The sequence below is a fragment of the Octodon degus genome, unplaced genomic scaffold (assembly GCF_000260255.1).
Source record: "Octodon degus isolate 3935 unplaced genomic scaffold, OctDeg1.0 scaffold00085, whole genome shotgun sequence".
Classification (NCBI taxonomy): domain Eukaryota; kingdom Metazoa; phylum Chordata; class Mammalia; order Rodentia; family Octodontidae; genus Octodon; species Octodon degus.
In genome coordinates, this window is record NW_004524661.1 from 7679981 (window position 1) to 7696600 (window position 16620).

Genomic DNA, 16620 nt, shown 5'->3' on the forward strand with positions numbered 1-16620 from the left:
AAAAAAAAATGGAAGAAGTCCAGGGAAGACATTTACATATTTAAGGATGAAAAGTATAAGCACTTTATAACCAAATCAAACATAGCTCTACAATTGCGTTATAGTTTTCATTCAGCTCTATTCCACTGACTGTCACTCCAGAAATCCAAGTTACAATTATTAATTCTGTCAACCCATATCGGCAGAAGTCAAGTTTAGGTCAATCCATAATCTGTGTCTATCTTAGGCAAAGTTTCCCTTGAATTTATCTTCCACTATGAAATCAAGCTTTTCTTCCCTATCATCAGAATTATAAATATGTTTCTTTTTTTGAAAGTAAATTCATATGATCCAACAGTTTACTTAATTGCTACCAATTATCCTCTAGATATTAAGAAGAGCAGAGAATTCAAACTGTGGTAGTTTGTGACAAAGTATTACTTCAGTTCTGAAATACAATGTTTTTTTTTGTTTTTTGGGAAAGGTCTCCAGGGTGTTCAGGGTCTCACTACTAGATTGGACTCATTGTGATCCCCCTGTATACAGCCTCCCAAGAGCTGGGATTACAGGCATTCACCACCACGCCCAGTCTCAATTGCTGTCTCCGCATCCTCTGGGGGCAGGGCCAGCACAGCAAGCCTGGAATATTCTTTGTTTTAATCACTGCCAAGTTCCATTTTCATGACTAAAATTAGTTATGGAAGTGTGGAGGCCTTATTGCATTCATATTAATATCTGTCCAGGCTGAAATGTATTTCACCTACCCAACTATGCTGTACATGGGGGCCATGGCTCTAAGCTCCTTGTAAAAGGGTACACTTGTGACTGTTTGCGAACTGTGTGAATGGTGCACTATTGCTTAATTCCAGACATTATAGAGGAACATGGAAAGTCAGACTTCTAATAAAAATTCACTAAGTGAAAGTCTGTAAGAAAATGAATGATGTTTCTAACAGTTGAAAAACAACTTACAAGGTTCACCTCGATGCACGATGCCTTGAAGGCTCCCTTTGAATTTCTTCTGACTGTAGACCACTGGTGTCTGAAAAAGTTTCTTTGGATACAGAGACACAATATGCCCTGGTAGTAAAACATTGGCGATGCGAAATTCACAAGAGGATCTTGGGGGGAAATGATGAGTAGCGGACATCTCTGTTTCTACTGAGTACAAAATGCTTCTTTTTAGGAAAGAGTGGAATCAGTTCACCTAAACCTACACCTAAACATTCTCATTTAATTGATTTCATTGATGAGGATGAATTTCATGGTACACCTGGATGATCCCAGCATCTTAGTACTAAGTATGCTAAAGATTATGAAGCTTATTCAAGTAAATAGTATTTTGTTTCCCTAACTGATACAGGAAGTATGAATATGCTTAATAATTTCTGGCTTGACTAATTTTTTATTGACTTATAGATGAGCTAGGTGTTTCCTAATAACCTGCATAAATAACAAAATAAGTATCATAGTAGCGTCAGACTGTGTTTAAGTGGTTTTTTACTCCAAGATCTACTACTGTAATAAGTTTCCACTAAATGGTTAGAACCCATACACCAAACTGGTTTTCATAAAATTTCTTAGATTAATAAATTGCACATTAAATTATCTTTTGAGTAATGTAGGTCACTTCATTTACAAAATGAGATGATACTGATCATGTTAGCTTTTAATTTGTTTTCAGTTAAATAAATATGTTTATTATCATTTAAAACTCAGGAAATAATGGGAAGCTGATCACTGATTTGATTATGTAACAGAAAGTTACATAACCCAGTTTCTGAATGTTTCTTTGTGGGTGTTGAGTTGCCATGAGATTCTTACTGAAACTTGAACAGTATACTTGAGGCAGCTGGCCCATTCAGTAGAGAAAAAATAGTATCTTTAACACTGAAGTAACCTTCTATAAACACAGCCCCAGAGTAACAAAATCCTCAAAAGATATCAACTTTAATGAATACACTGGTAAGTTTCTTAAATTGTTGCTCTAACTCTGAAGCCCCCATATTGATATATTTCATGCTAGCTTTCAAACAAAAGACCTTTGTGATGATTTCATGGGTGGTTCCTCAGAAGTAGCACCAGAAAACAACAACGACAATAACAACAACAACAACAAGGTGTGTAGATCAGGAGGAAGAGCTAAAGTTTAATATGCCCTCATTAAAATAATAGGATCAAGTTACTCACTTCTTTCATGACTAGAAAAAGGCAGACTGTTGGTTTATTTCATTCCGTGCCCATAGGAAACTTTACCGTAACATGTCCAATAAATTACAACAACCGCATTTTCCTCACATTATTATCTGCATCACTCTTGGTGGTACACTGAAAGAGGGCAAATGGGTATATTTCATCTCTCTATTTACTATTCCCATGATTGACAATCAGAGTAACAGATGCAAATAAAAGCATTTTGCCTGAGGGTGCTGTCTATACGATAGTAGGATAACTTGGTAATACTAATAAAAAGGCTTTCTGCCTATCCATCCCTGAAGAATCTACAGTAGTATTATGAGTTTTTCTTGGCCTACTTTGTGTACATTATGGTCAATAATGACTGCTCTCAAGATAGCCTTGATTTATTTCACACATCCAAAGAGGCTAGTCAGGAGACTGTCCTTGTATTACATTAACACTGCTCACTCTGTTCCTACACGCTTCCTTCCTTGAGAGTTCACAATATAATTTTATCTAATTCTGATTATTTCCCCTGACACTTACAAATATGGAAAGAGCTGTATGTAGAAATCCACTTACTTAGAGAACTAATATCTCCAAATGGAGAAAACTGTTTATGAGATTAGCTTTTAACATAAAACAGAAGTAATACAACATTTACTACAGATCGCTGGCACAGAAATCTATTTGTAAAGGTAAATATTCTCATGCTATCTCTTAAGACACTGACATGGAAGACTCATACATTCATTTCATAATAAGCTAATTGTATATAATTATGGATTCATAATGGATAGTTATTATTATTATTTTCTTTAAATTTTATTTATTTGTGTGTGTGTGTGTGTGTGTGTGTGTGTGTGTGTGGCCAGCTCAGCCCACCAGGGGGCGGGGCTGGCTGGCATGTGGTGCTGGGGGATTGAACCGTGGTCCCCGTGCTTTGCTAAGCTTGTTCTAAGTAGGTGCTTTAGACCACTGAACCATTTCACCAGCCCCAAGGATAGTTATTATTTAAACTGCTAATTTAGTTGAGTAGTTCTAAATTAGTAATTGACACTTTATCCTTATATATGTATTATTAATAATAATAAGCAACTAAAATTTAGAGTTGATTTTTCTGTGTGGTTTGACTACATCTCAAGTAAATATTTTCATGCAAGTCCAGGAAGATCAAAGCAGTAATCCTTATATTGTTATATAATTTTGTATACATTATAATCAAAACTATAAGACTCAATTATTTGTGGAAAGCAATTTGGAAATTATAACCATAATAAAACACTATCTGTTGTATGTTCTCTAAAATTCTAATTTGGGCTGGTGAGGTAGCTCAGTAAACTAAGCACCTGCATAAGCAAACACAGGGACCAGGGTTCGGATCCCCAGGACCACATGCTGTGCCAGTCCTGCCCCAGGGTATGTTGAGCCAACAACCGAGACCAGCCCTGGTAGCACACATCTGTGAACCCAGCACAGGGTTTACAGATGTAAACAGGCTGAAAACAGGAGGATCACTACGAGTCCACACTGTGTAATGAGACCCTGTACCAAATACATAAAAAAGAATATTTGAAAAAAAATTCTAATTTATAGAAATATTCAGTAGAAATATGCATATAAGCAAACAATGAATCAAAGAAGAGGAAATTAAAGAAATAAATATCATATACAAGTATGATAAAATAAGTTGAGTTACTAGACTCTAAAGGATGAAGTGGAAATGTGAAAATAAATATATGGGGGTTCTTACATTTTAAAATGTATACACATGTATTTTTGACATCTTACCAATGAGCAATTAACATAAATATACACACATGGACAAGAGAAAAAATATAACAGCATCGCCAACTTAATTATAAATTTTACCAGTTTAAGCAAATATATTTAAATAAGGTATAATAAAAGTATTTTGTGAAAATTTAGAAAATGAATTTTCTGACTAATTTAACATAACTGTTTTATTAATTACCATTATTCTTCATTAAAATATATTTTATTTTTCAAAAAGATGTTCTCACTGTTTCAAAATTCTTCTAGTACCTAATGGCAGTTGTTAAACTAAAGCAGATACTCCTTAGATATATCAGAAATGAGTTATTTGAGAAATTAGAATATAAGCCATCTAACTCCAAATACCAGCAAGGCACATGAAAAACATACTAAATATTTAGCTAACATTCCCAAAATACATGCCCTTCTTACTAAGAAGTAGTCTCAGACAAGAAACCAAATAGTGGAGGAGCAACACTCTACAGAAATTATCTAGCTAATAGATCCTTTCTGAGAGCGTCTCACTTCAGTACTTGAATGTAGGAATATTTATCATCATTTTAGGAATATGAAATATGAAAGTACATGCTGTCATGCTATGTGTGAAAAAATCTTTTAATATTATAAAAATAATCTACAGGGCCGGCAAGATAGTTCAGCTGACTAAGTGCCTGCTTAAGCTAGCTTAGGGAAGCTCAGAGACCGCAGTTCAAACCCTGGCACCACAGGCTGCACCCAGTCCCACCCCAGGGTGGGCTGAGCCAGCCACGGAGTCTAGGTATGGTGTCGCATGCCTGTAATCCCAGCGCTGGGGAGGCTACAAACACAAAGATCACTGTGAGTTGGGGTACATAGTGAGACCCTATAACAGCTAAACACATATATAATAATCATAACAATAATAATCCTGAGTTACTTCTGCCCTCAGCTGAGATAGGATAAGAGACACCAGGCTTACCCTTTACAGAGAAACATAAGACAAAAAATAAAGTATGTGTGAATACTTGGTTTTGAGGCACTGGAAACCAGAAAACAAGGGAAGTACTTCCATCAAGTCAGGTGGGCCTGATCATTGCTTGAAAAGTTTCCTGGACCATAGACTACAAAACAAGGCACTCAAGCCAAGGTCAACTGTGGCTCTGAATCATGGATCTTATCCAAAGTCTGAGCAGACTGAACAAGATGGAGTTGGCAAGAGAGAGTGCTGCTCAAGAGCACGGCACGGGGACAAAGGCCCTGCATATGAAGCAAGGATCCCTTGGGTGTTTGGCAGAATTCTGATCCATGTGTAAATGCAGAAAACTCAGCTCTAGTCAGGGGAAAAAAATCCCAAACGTATCAAGGAGAACAATATCCAGTATTCACTTACAGAAGGAAAGTGCCTCCTCTTACCAGAGAATCTAAAAAAAGAGAAGTTCACAAAGAATTAGATACTCAAAAGAGTTCATGTCTCTCGGGAAGAATAATTAATACTAGATGAATAGGACCATGATCTTGCTAGTTTGCTTAAGTTATCTTTATAAAAATGCTATGAAAGGGGCGAGAAGTTCTTCAGCGACTTATCTGCATCTCAGAACCAACCTCACAGATATTTATAGAAGTACAAAATTATTGAGTGTTTTACGTGGTTGCATTCAGTGTCTGACTGAAAGATCTTGACAGGAAACCTAAAAGCAATAAAGTATGACCGATAATAATGAGAAAAATTAACATCTGAAATTGATACAGCTATTCTAATTAGAAGATGAGGACATAAAGTATTTTTTTTTCACTATATGCTGAAGGACAAAGTAGAAAGATGAAAGAAAACATGAACCTATATCAAAATTTGAGACTGAAAAATATAATATCTGGCATAGAAAGTATAATGGATTGTAATAGACACAGTTTGAGTACTACAGATAAAATTTTCAGTGAACTTAAGAAACAGATCAATAGAGCTATGACAAACTATATAGTGTACATTTTATAATTAGTATAAAATTTATGGCTGGGGAATAGCTTAGTGCTCTAAGTGCCTGCCTGGCAAGTACAAGGACACGTGTTCAATCCCTGCTACCTCATGCTGTCCCTTTGTTGAGGTAGCCACCAGACTAGGCATAGTGTCACATGCCTGTAATCCCAGCACTGAGGAGGCTGAGACAGGAGGATCACTTTGAGTCCAAGTTGCATAGCAAGACCCTAAACCGAATAAATAAATAATTAGCTGATTAAATTTTTTTAAATTTATGAACTATGACATACCTTTAACTAGATGAAAACTAATGCAGCTAGAATAAGTGTAGAAAACTAACTGCCAACATGTTCCAAATTTGATAAAAACTGTAAGCCAAGAACATGAACCAAGTCCCAAAAGTAAGAAACATGACAAAAATTACACCAAGAAACACCAAAGATTGCTGAAAAGTGATACATCTGTAACATCAAATGATAAAAAGTTACTCAAAATCACCAAACGGAAAGACATATTATCCAAAGAAGGAAAAAAAAAAAAAAAAAAAAAAAAAAAAAAAAACAAGGAGGATGCTTTTGTCACTAAGATAGTAGCATCATATTGATATCTGGATCTACATACACTAAAGAACAGAAAAGCATTTACAGTACCTTATGCAATAAATTCACCATCCTTTTATAAATGAGGAAACTGGTGTAAAGAGGCTCAGTGGCCTAATACTAGTCACTAGTAAATGGAGAGATGTTAATAGAATGCAGAATGCCCAGCACACTGTGTAAATGACCTTCTGTCAGGAAATCTTTGAAAGTTGGCCATGTTGGGACACACTTAGTACTCTAGAAGGATGGAAGATACCAAGCTGAAAAACATCCTGGGCCATTTGGTGACCTCACAGGCCCCACTAAAAAAAGAAGGGCTAGAATGCAGCTTTGGTGGAAAGGCCCAAATTCATTTCCCAGTACCACAGGTCAAAAAAAGAACAAAAGAAGGAAGAAAGGAAGGAAAAAAGGAAGGAAGGAAGAAGAAAGAGAGAGAGAAACAGAAAGGAAGTAAGAAAAAAATTGGGAAAGGAAAGAGGGCCACTGGAAACAAATTGCTTTGAATGTTGTCCTCCATTGAAGTGATTATTATTTCTGAGGTAAATTCCAGCGCTTGAGATGATTTAAGAATCATGTAACTCCCCTTTGCTCACTACTGTTTCCTTAGGCTTCTGATTTTTGCCTGATAAACTACAACCCTAGACACTCATTTCATACAGGCTTGTTTATTTATTTATTTATTTATTTATTTATTATATTTAAAAAGAGCACAAACAGAGTCCCCTCTATCACAAATTATTCACTTCACTTTCTCACATTGGGGGGTATCACAGGGTCAGCACAGAGTGCAACAGATACACCTCACTCTGGGAAAACCACCTTCAGGATCCTGGCATTGTCCCTGCCAAGTAAACATTTAACCCAACTTCAAATGCCTTTAGAAGATGCAAAATTATCCTGTACATATAAAGTCCTGCTTTTTAACCCCCAAATAACTAATACAATATCATTGAATATAATTTGAACTTTTCTTCCAGGCTGTAACTATGTTATGTAGTGCTTATTTAATTTTTATTCCTCGTTCAATTTCTAAAACATAACTATTATTCATTCATGAAATCAGCAAATTAACAAAATGAAATTAGTGAAGTGGAATTTCTAGAAAAATAATTTTTGTATCTTTCTCAGTAGATTTAATAGTTGATATAATAAATGCTCAGTGGTTTCCCTTATTCTTCCGCAATTCATTTCTTCACTCTTACTTTGCATTTTTTTCTCCTGTGAATTACAAATAAATTACAATTTTGTTAGTTGAGGAAAGAATGTTCTAGTTCACTGACTTGTGTATTCTGGTTCAAGTGAAGTTGTAACTCTCATGGTAGACTAAAACATTATTCTTTAAAAATTACCAAAACTGATGCTTAAGACTTAGCTTATTATATCAAATAAATATGGGTGATTTTTATAATTTAGAATGTTGGTGTCAATTTATTTAATTTTCCCAAGCTCCTTTTTTTTTTTTATTTTTAGGAAAGAGTCTATAGGGCATTCAGGGTCACACTACTAGACCAGACTCATAGTGATCCGTCTGCTTATAGCCTCCCAAGCGCTGGGATTACTGGTGCACACCACCACACCCAGTCTCAATTGCCATCTCAGCATGCCCCGGGGGCGGGGAAGGCACAGCAAGCCAGGGGATGAACCCCTGGCCTCTGTGCCTGCTTGCAGGTGCTTTAATCAGCTGAGTTATTCGGTCAGCCCTCCAAGCCCCTCTTGGAAGCAGAATGATGGTCTGTGTATGAGGGAAGTCAAAATTGAAAACATAAATGATTAAGACATGAATTCAAGATGCTTTTTATTTGATTTTAATATCAGTCCAAAATATTCTATCATCAGAGCTTCTGCTCAATTCTAAAACAGTAAGAAGGCCACTATTACCTTACTATTTCTCCATGAAGCAATGTATGGACTACAAACAGAATAGTTGAGGGTGCTTCTTTAAAGCATAGAACTCTGTCTTTCTCCTCCTCCCTTCAAGATGAAGTTTCTGTGGCTAAAGATTAAGACTCTATATTTCACATGAGTTTTTAAGGACCCCTGACATAAGTAAAGTCCTTAGAAATTATTGATTATTAACTACAATGTGCCTATCGAGTTGCCTTTTTTTCATTATAAGCAACAGAAAATTCAACATCTAATGGTTCATGAAACTGACACATTAAAGGTTGCTCTTGTTGCAAGACGTGGTGATGGAAGGTGGTCCAATAAATTCTGGTTTCTGTCCCCCTGCTTCTCCATGACCTCCCATTCGATCGGTTCTTTCCAATTAGACTCTTGCCTCTTATAGGGTAGGTAGACTGTATCTTCTCCACGCTGCTTCCATGATCAGGGTAAGAAGAGTGATCAAAGCACAAAACAAGACCAAAGTGATCCAATAAAACTCAGTGACCTTGTACAGCCAACCTAGAGTCATCTAGCCTTGCAGTGAGGAGGAGTACCCGCACTGCTCAAATATCTGCCCCTTTATATTTTATTCTCAGTAGACCTCGAAAACACAAATGTGACCAAACTTCTCTCTATCATTTAATAATACTGGATTGTATTCAGAATTCAAGGTCTATCGGAAGTTGTCCCCACTGTACCCTCCTGGTCCCCTCTCCAGCTACCCTCCCACTGCTGCTCTTTCAGATGTGGTTCCTTTTTCTCAAGTTTTGGGCTTTGCCTAAGCTGTTCCCTCTGTTGGAATTTTCTATCTGGGAAACACACAGCATTCATTCCAGTAGCTTTTCATACTTAGCTAACAAAGTCCAATTAAAATGTTGGCTGTTATTTTTCTCTGATGCTTTCTTCATTCTTTTTTTTTTTTTTTTTAACAGAATTGCTTTCTATTCTAGTATCACTTTGAAATCTATGTTAATTTGTGTTCTATTAGAAAATCTTTGCATATAGCTGTAACTCTCCTCACACTGTTTTATGAATTAAGGTTTTTCACTTTGTATTTCCATAGTATCTTAGAATTCTTTTTGAAAATGTTTTCTATGTATTATTTTTAACGAATACTTGAGCATATTTTATTTTTTTAGAAATCTATTTATTTGTTTGGTACAGGATCTCACTACACAGTTCAGAACTGTACTGATCCTCCTGTCTCAGCCTCCCTAGCGCTGGGATTACAGGCAAGCACCACCAGGCCTGGTTTCAGTGGCCGGCATGGTGCACCCAGGGTTTCAGGGACAGCACAGCATGTGACACCAGGGCTCAAACCCAAGTCCTGCACTTCTCAGGCAGGTGCTTAGAGCTATCTCCCCAGCCTACTTGAGCATATTTCAAATTATCTGGTTGAACCTTTGTAATTAGATACTACGGCACTACTAAAATGCTAGCTTGCATTTATATTTTAATCACATTGCTGATAAGTCAAATATTTGAAGTGTTCATGGGAAAAGAATGTGGGAACTATGCAAGTTATAAATGACATGTCTCCAAAAGGTAGGTTGAACACGCATTGCAACAACGTCATAAAACAAAGGTTTTCATAGTTTAGAGGTAAAAATAAAAGGAGCATAGCAGTTCTTGTTATTGTCAGCTAGATCATTACCCCAAAATAAATATTTATTGATGTTTCACTTATGTATGAATTTGGAAAACCACATAAGACTTTTTTTGTCATATAGGTTTAAATGACTTTTTTTGTAATTTAAAAATGTGGTTTTAAAAACTAAAAGTTCATAATATCATAGCTTTTCAATTATTTTTTCTACTATATTGGAAAAGTGATAAAAACAAGAGAAGAATCTGCTGTATAAATATTCTTGTATATAGCACAAACTTAGAAGTAAAATAAGGACTCAATAATATGAACCTTTTCAAGCTGTGTCCAGGATATATAATTTACCATTTGAACTACTTTTTAAGCTTGCAGACCAGTAGTATTAAGTGTATTCACATTGTATACAAACAGAGGTCAGTAACTCCTTCATCTTACAAAACTCCAACTGGACGCTCATTTAATGACTCCCCACTTTCCCCACCTCTAGCCTCTACTTAGCCAAGACTCTCTGTGTCCATGAGTCTGACTTTTATAGACGCCTCAATAAATGGAACAATATGGTATTTGGGGTGATGTTTGTGTGTGTACGTGACTGGCTTATGGCACTTAGTACCCTGTTTTCAAGATTCGTTCATACTTTTGCATGTGTAATACTCTACATACATTGCAATTCCATTGGACATATGTTCCATATTTTGCTTTCCATTGATCTGTCTGCTCTCATTGTGCATAGGGATGCCAAACCTAAATGTAAACTATAACCTCAAGATTCTCCTCTCAGTCTAAATACAAATTCATTCATTCATTCACTAAGAGATAAGTTGTAATATAAAGCAATTTATTCTTCTTAAAAGAAAAGGTTAAGGAAAGCATCAGAGTAAAGTACCAGTTAACATTTTAATTGGACTTTGTTAGCTAAGTAAGAATAACCACTGGGATGAATGTTTGTTTGTTACCAAAATAGAAAATTTCAACAGAGGGAACAATTTAGGTGAAGCCCAAAGCTTGAGAAAAAGGATCCATTTCTGAAGGAGCAGCAGTGGTAGAGATAAGTCTTTATTTGCTGTGGTGCAAGAGGGTCTTTTAAGCCTTCCTTACAGTCTCTAGATGCTTCTATTTTTTTAGAGGCTGTATTACACATCATGTTAAAAGAAGTAACATCCACTCATATTTGACATGTTAATAAATATTAATTGGTAAATATCATCCCTAATTGTATTTTGGAATTTATTTGACTATGCATCACTAACTTAATTTATGATTTGTTGAGAATCCGCAACAGTCATTGTATATTTTAAAACATTATTATAAAAGAAATTACTTTTAAATATTATAAGGCTTTGAGGACATCAAATATAATTAATGTAGTGGGTATGCTATATTATAGACATTGGCTTAAACATGCTCAATATTAAATTTGTATTTTCCCTATATTTAGATAAGTTGCTTATCTCAAGCATTTTAAAGTCAACTGAGGCTGTATTATGGCTGGCATCCAGGTAACGCTATATAGCCTCATGAACTCACAGATGGGTGTCTCAGTTACTCTTCTCTCATCGCTGGGACAAATACCCAATACCCAAAACAAAGGAAGGAAAGGTTTACTTAGCTCACATTTACTGGAGGTTTCAGTCCATACTCAGCTGGCTCCAAAGCAGAGTGGCACATGGCAGAGAGCAACCTTTCATGGAGGGGGCAAAGAGCAAGAGAAAAATGGAGGAGTAGCAGCAACAATGGCAACAGAAAGCAAGTCTGTCTCCCTGAAATTGCATTCAGGCCATCTGTCCCAGGCTGGGAATAGTACTCACACCCATAATCCCAGCAGCACTCATACCTGTAATCCCAGCAGTACTCAGACCCATGATTCTGGCAGCATTCAGACACATAATTCCAGTGGATCATGAGTTAATTATGAACTGTAGAAGTAAGTCTGCCCCATGACTTACCTGCAGCTTTGGAGGGACAACTAGACAAAAACCATAATAGTGAGGCTTTTTGGAAGTGACTGGATCTAAAGTATGTGAAACCAGGATTAAGTGTATGTGACAACTAAATTGATTTAGCATAATTTTGGGTGTGGCTAATGCAAGGCCCGCCCAGGGTATGAGTGGTCCCAACCAAAGCCCTTGCAGCCTGGATAGAATACTAAGGAAAAGGTGAAAGAAAGGCTGGTGGAAGAAGCCTATCTGCCTGCTACTCTGCCATAGGCTGTTTCTCCTCTACCATGGCTCTGCCAACCTGCACAGCCTCAGAGATAGACTGCGGACTGAAGCCTCTGCAAGCTGTGAGCTAAAATAAACTTTTCCTCTTTTAAATTGTGAGCGTTGAGTACTTTGTTTCAGCAGCAAAAAAGTAATTAAGAGACAAGGCCACATGTCCTAGGCATAGAATCTACAATACTAAATGGATAACACAACTGAGGATCAACTATGCCACTTCTACAAGTTCAAAGCCTAAGCTGCTAGGTTTTAATGTAAGACATGAGAGAATTAGTGGACTTAGACTTCTCATGCCTAGAGAATGACCTTGACAAACAAATATTTTAAAGTTAAAATATCTGTTGAGGTGTCAGGAAAATGAATAGAAAACTTTGTTTCTTAAAAAATTGAAACCAAGGCCAGGGGAGATAGCACAGTAGAATAAGCACTTGCCTGGCAAGTGCAGGGTCCTGAGTTCAATCCCCGGTAACCTCCCCCCCCAAAAAAAATTGAAACTGTTAATGCAGTTAATAGACTCAGGGCACAGGAAAGAAAAATGGGGTGATTCCATGGGGCTGAAAGATTCTAAATGAGCTATCCCAATTTGAGTTGGGGATTCAAAAGATTATGTTCCCTTTACATTAGTGTCCCTCTTGCCCTTCATATACCTGTTCTTTAAACCTCAATTTTTTTGAGTCATTCTTCAGGAAAATAAAAAATTTGTCACAGAACAAGTGAAAACTGAAAAGAGTACTCTATGGAACTTCAATTAAATCTACGTCTTCAGAGAGCATTTAACTTTTAGAATACCCCAACTCATGTAATACTTGTTTAAAGTGCCATAAAAACATAACCTGATTTTAGCATTCTGAAAGAATGTCCATCCAGTAATTAGTACTGTAACTGCTACTTGCAACTGTTCTCAATAGATAACTGAGAGGCTTGTGTATAAACTAAACAGACTTTCAATGGGAATCCTTTAAAAACATACAGCAAGCAATCACACCAAAATATTAATTTGCACTCAAATGCTTGATACCACAAGGCACTCCAATTATCTCTTACTGTTTAAGCCAGAAGACTTTTCCAGGCTTTAAACTAGTCTCTGAAGAGATTTAATTCAATATTACTTACCCTAAAGCAGCCAGCATGCTCTTTTTTTGCCCTTCAGGTCAATGAGAGTGACCCAACTGAGACCCAATCAAATCTAAATATGTCCCCCCCCAAAGAACTATTCACAAGGTTAATTGTATCTTGGTTCTATTTGCTGAATAAGGAATCAGTTTAAGAGAATAGCAAAAGAAGCCATAAATGGCTCCACGAAACATATAGGAATGAGAGCCATATATGGAAGGAGATTCACTTTGCCTTCAATCCTCATAGATCTCTACTAAGAGGAGAAATAAACCTCTGGCGGAGACATCTCTCATGCTTTCTATCATTGCTGTAATCAATACCAATTTTACTCTTGCATCAAATCATGCTATTGTGAATCCAAAGAGGACAAAACAGATACCTAAAACTATTTAGTTAGTTGCTTAGATTTGTGAATGCTATTCAGATGTGTTTACTCACTGAAGTGTGGGGAAACACAATACTGAAGCATACAGTTTTTAAAACACATGGGGGTGGAAAGGAAGGTTACAGTGAAAGCACAGATATGTGCTAACATTCAAGGTTTATGTGGGCATTGAAAATAATATCAAAAGAGTTCAATTTATAAAGAAATATAATAGAAGAGTAAAATGCATTTTACAAGAGATGCGAAGAGCCATAGGATCCAAATCCTTAACATTATGTTCAGTTATAAAATATAGTAATACAAAAGAGAAGGCAACTATTCTTTATCATTTTAAAATAAGGACAACCACCATTACAGGGCTTATTATCACTGAACATTATTCTGAATTCTTTTGTTAAATTGTCCCATTCTTTCTCACAGTCTCTCAGGAAACAGAGGCAAGAGATCCTAAGATGTACACTCAGGCTAGAAAACAAGGCAAAGAAGCAACCAGAATCTGGAATTTTGCAGCTGATTCTTTAATGCATCACCTACCTATTATCAAAGCTCAGACACCCAAATAAAAAGATAACCTAGGGATCATGAAATCTTCCCATCCAAGTGGTAACCAAAGCCTGACTCTGCTTAGCTTCTGAGAGCAGAGGAGATAAGGCACATTCAGGGTGGTTTGGCTATAGATGAGCATGAAATCTTGTATTGAAGTGATAACAGGTCTGAAACAAGCCATTATGGTGGCCTTATTGAGCATAGAGCTGATGCTCTGAAACAAAAGGGAGAGTCACCCAGAGCCAACAGTGAAGACCTGAGTCAAGCCAAGACCTGCACATCCTTACCACTGGAGCCAAGGCTCCCTAGGCCATGCCTATGTGTGGATTCCTTAGTTCCAGCATTACCCCTTCTTTGGCTTCTTCTGGACAGTGCAAACATGACATTTCACCAGCTTGTCTGACATGTAAGTTGGAAGACTTTCAATATAAATCTGCTTCCAGCATAGAGCCACAATGATGAAGGGAAATTCTGATTTTCCTATCTAAAACATACCAGTGTCAGTATTTTAGGGTCAAAAGTGATCCTCAGTCATTCTATCAGGAGTCTGTCTTTATTGATGTAACAGTTCATCCACACATTCATCCACTGATCCGCCCATACATTAGCCAAAGCTGCATGAAATTGAGCTTTGTACTAGGGTTGAATTTGGAGGAGATTTCTGTTACTTATATAAGCAGGTTCTGAATAATCCAAGCCTTCTTGTCGTAAACTTCATTCATTAATTTTTAAACTACATTAAAAAATTGTCCCCAGGTCCTTTTCTTTTGCTTATGTTCCTTACATAACTTCTTTTGAAAGTTTGTGTTCAATTCAATCTTTTCCTTAGAAACGTGTGGAACTTCCTTCCATTTCATATCATAATTAATCATCTGCTCCGCCCTGCTAAATCTCCTTACCTACTCTCCCCAAATCTCATTGTGTTTGGATTAAAGGAGGTCAGAAAATTTGATCTTCTATTCCATGGTACCCCCAAAGCAATGTGTTTCACACTAGCGTTTTCCTTCTTCCTAACAGCTACTCTCACCCAGGTGTTAAGCCAGGAATTGAACTACCAGGATCAACATTTGAGCAAGGATTAGCTATCAAAGGAAGGCAACCATTTTCTAGGCCTCATGAAGAAGACTGACTTTCAGAATAATTCCTTCCTCCCAGACGTAAGTCTAACATATTGAAGGGGTGAAACAGAGTCACAGAGCAAGTAAGACTCATTAAATAGGGGTTGTGTACTAAGATCAATGACTGTTGTGAGAAGGCAAGACGAAAAGATGCAGCCACAAATATAGGTGGCAAGGGGAGGCTGACCAAGGATACCCCTGTGCATCTTTATCATCCAAGCTTTTGAATTTGGAGTAACACACTAAAACCATAGCACTTCCTTTATGGCTTAACACGCTTTATGATAGTTGGCAATTTTTTTTTTTTCCTTCAATCTTCCAGGGAGGATCAAATGAGTTTGTCATGGTTTGTGTCTCATTGTCCCCCCAAAGCCTCATGTGAGTCATGGAGCAGCGTGTAGCTTGAGGGGAGGGTCCAGAGGACCAGGACAGGGCTCGAGGGAGGGGCTGGAGGACCGAGGTGGGGCTCCAGGAGTGGGGCCAGATGACCAGGGCGGGGCTCGAGGGGCAGGGCCAGAGAGACACACAAGCATTAAACTGGCAGCATGCGCTCCACCCCATCCTCCACCAGACCTAAGATCTCTCTGAGGTGTGGAGCAGGTCATCCTGGATAAGGTGGCACCCCAGCCTCTTCTCCAGACCCTGTAGTACAGGGCGGCGGTATGTGCAATTGAGGCCCACTCAGGCAGAGAGGAGATGTTTGGGGAAGACAGAGGCACTGACCCTCTCTCCTGAGCAAATAAGGCTTCAAGGTCTTGCTATGTACTTCAGGCTGTTTTAAACTATGAAACCTCCAGCAACTGTAGGCTAAGTAAACCTTTCCTTCCCTAATTTTGAGTTTCGGGTATTTGTCCCAGCAATGAAAGAGGAGTAACTAAGACAGAGTTTTATAAAAGAAGTCATACTCCCTTACATGGTTTCTGGTAAAAATACAGAATAAGTTCAGTGAGAGACAGCTGGGTAAGGACTCCTCAAGTCGGACTTATGCCCAAATTGTGCCTGTATTCATTCACGCTTTTATTATCGCTATTATTTTTAAGTAATGAAACAACTTTATTGAACTAAAAACTTGCATGCCACACAATCTACAAACTTCAAATGCAAGATTGAATACATCTTAGATCATTAACAGAGTTGTACACCTATAACCATCGTCAAACTCAGGGTATCATTTAATTGTATACCACAAAGTAGGCAAAGGAAGAGGCTGCTTAGATCTTTAGGTACCAAAGAAATGTTTTCATGTGCTTCCTTGGCCTG

General features: G+C 37.4%; 1 pseudogene; it reads right to left on the bottom strand.

The window, feature by feature from the left end:
* Window positions 1-7187: 7187 nt before the first annotated feature.
* Window positions 7188-7342, bottom strand: LOC111818281 (annotated as a pseudogene).
* Window positions 7343-16620: the final 9278 nt, after the last annotated feature.